Below are 3,251 nucleotides of genomic sequence, written 5' to 3' on the forward strand. Positions count from 1 at the left end.
ATAAACGAGCTTTTTAACAACAGTCATGCCTGCACCTATATAAAAGGCAAAGTTTAAATCGGTGCCATTTAAACTTCGAATGTAAAGAGTCAGAACAACAACGGCAAAGCTTTTTTCCGGCGCTTTAACGATTCTGCCACTCTATCCCCTGCGTGGAAATCGAACATTGATGATGATGATGATGATGATGATGATAGATAGATAGATAGATAGATAGATAGATAGATAGATAGACAGATAGATAGATAGATAAATAGATAGATAGATATGTATTTGTAGACTGTTAGTATATATATATACATATACACACACACACATACACGCAAAACCGTGTGTCCATGAACCACAATAGCGAAGCTCACTACGGACCTTCACAACAAAAAAAATTTGCATGACAAAACAACGTTGCATACCATTTTGAGCGATACCTAGAAAATTCCATTCTCCCTTAAAAGGGTCAATAGAATGAAGGTCAACGTAGGGTCATCTACAATAATGTACAACCCGAGAAAATTTCAGATAAATCACACAAAATTCTAATCCCTGTTTTTCCCCTTTTTGCGCTTCCCACACAATCGTACAATATCATTTGACATGTGTACAATATTTTCCTGCAAAGCCGGTTTTCGGCGTCACAGGACCAGTGTCACCCGACCAGTAACACATGAGCAGAACATTTTTTTTATTTTTACATACGTGTATATGCGTGTGTGCATATACATATGTATGTGTGTGTGCGCGCGCGCGTGTGTGCGCGCGTGTGTGTGTGTGTGTATAGATTGTTTGAAGTGATTTACTGAGTTTATATATATAAATATTTATTGTTTATATATGAGAAAAAGAAAACGGAGAAATTGAGATATAGAAATCGGTTTATAAGAACATCCTCAATTCCAAACAAAAGCAAACTCTTAGCACCTACAATTGTTTCCATGCCCAATATGAGAAATTAAATTAAATTAAAGAAGTGATATTAAATTCTCAAACGCAGGATAATGTTAATAATGTAGCCTGAATGCTAATAATATAGCCGGCCGCCAACACTTTTTTCTGCAAAATAAGGGTAGCTTATCCTGTTCAGGCTATATTATTAGCATTATCCTGCATTTGAGAATTTAAAATCACTTCTTTAACTTTCAAAGACATCTCAATGCTTCTAAAGCAAACTTCGTTTATTTGTTTACTTTCATCGTAATTTGAATTTAAATTAAATTAATTTAAAGTTTCATATTGAATATAGCTAATTGGATATTTCGTAAAGGAAAGAATTTGATAGAAAGGAGCTACATTCCTACGCGGTGGTAGATCCTTAATAGACTCAGATATGTGCGTTTTTGCATCAAATTCTTACCCTGACGAAATGTCCAATTACCTATATTCAATATGAAACTTTAATTTTATTTAATTTCTCAAATTGAATTAATTGGGCATGGAAACAATTGTAGGTTCTAAGAATTTGCATTTGTTTGGAATTAAATATGTTCTAATAAATTTGCCTGTATCTCAGTTTCTCCGGGGTTTTTTTCATGCAAATACAATATTATACCCATATCTCATCAATACGAAGCCAACATCTTTGGTTTTTTCCTGATACACTGGATAAAACCAAGGAATTTGGATGCAGATATCCCTTTAAGAAGGTTTTAGATCCTTCATTTAATTACACATATTCTTCTGTTCTTTTACTTGTTTCAGTCATTTGACTGTGGCCATGCTGGAGCACCGCCTTTAGTCGAGCAAATCGACCCCAGAACTTATTCTTTGTAAACCTAGTACTTATTCTTCGGTTTCGTTTGCCGAGCCGCTAAGTTACGCACCAGCATCGGTTGTCAAGCGATGTTGGGGGGACCAAACACAAACACACCGTCAACCCTCCTCCATAAGGCCACCCACCCAACACATTCCGACCCAACCTTCCCTATTCTTCCCATCCCACCCCATCCTATCCCTTACATCCTCTCCCACATACCCCACCTCTACCCCCACCTTCTGCCTACACACATACCCCACCTCTACCGCCACCCTCTGCCTACACTCATACCCCAGATCTACCCTAACACTCCGCCTAACCCACACCCCACCTATGCTTTCCCCACTCCCACCTCTCAACACCATCACACCATACCACACAACACATCACATCACAACACAACACCACGCACACACTAGCACTGACCAATTCCTATCCCCACAATTTCACACCTACACATACACACACGCACACGTCAAGATCGCCAGCCCTCTTTCAAACGCACATACGTACTCTCTCACACACGCGCTCACCTTCGTATTGGGATCACTACTACTTTGTTATCTCCCCTACTTCTTAGCTCTCCTGTGTGACCCTTCTGTCCGCATTCCCCATGATAGATCGGTAACCACTACACACATTTTTTTCTCTCCTTGTTTCTTTCTGTGTTCCTTTCTGTAGAAGAGCGTAGGCTCGAAACATTAAATATTTTTCAATTCCCAGCGTTAAACTAATACATCTGTTTGTTTTCTACACCACTGTCTTCGTCTTTTATATATATTATATATATATATATATATATATATATATATATATATATATATATATTATATAGAGGGCATTATTACACATAATGCCGCACGCTAGGAGGGACTCTTAAAGTCAAAACTACCAAAACTCCTAGCGTGCGGCATTTATGTGTAATAATGCCCTCTATATAATATAAATAAATATATTCAAGTGGAAAAAAATTACTGATTTTTTCTCTTATGAGGTTTTTCACGCTAACTACTTGATAATTTCTTATGAAGATTTTATCCTATTTTTAAATTATATATATATACATATATACGACGGGCTTCTTTCAGTTTCCGTCTACCAACTCCACTCACAAGGCTTTGGTCGGCCCGAGGCTATAATAGAAGATGCTTGCCCAAGGTGCCACGCAGTGGGACTGAACCCGGAACCATGTGGTTGGTAAGCAAGTGACTTACCACACAGCCACTCCTATGGCTAAACTGTGAGACGCTTACAGCACCTCGGTTTCCCAAGTGGTCACCCATCTAAGTACTAACCAGGCTCGACGTTGCTTAACTTCGGTGATCGGATGAGAACCGGTGCTTTCAACGTGATGTGGCCGTGATATATATTGTCAGTAGTTTATATATCCGAAGAAAACAACACCCTCTAAAGCATTAGAGCATTCATATATTCCTTAAGAAGTTAAAAGTTATTGCCGGACAGAGAGTGACCATTGGTTTCGCACCTGTAAAGCGCTTGA

General features: G+C 38.5%; 1 non-coding gene across 1 annotated transcript; it reads right to left on the reverse strand.

Moving 5' to 3' along the window:
- Nucleotides 1–2,996: 2,996 nt before the first annotated feature.
- On the reverse strand, nucleotides 2,997–3,115 carry LOC115219597. The gene has a single exon (XR_003882349.1). It is a non-coding gene; the product is annotated as a 5S ribosomal RNA (ribosomal RNA).
- Nucleotides 3,116–3,251: the final 136 nt, after the last annotated feature.

Source organism: Octopus sinensis, linkage group LG14 (genome assembly GCF_006345805.1).
Source record: "Octopus sinensis linkage group LG14, ASM634580v1, whole genome shotgun sequence".
NCBI lineage: Eukaryota > Metazoa > Mollusca > Cephalopoda > Octopoda > Octopodidae > Octopus > Octopus sinensis.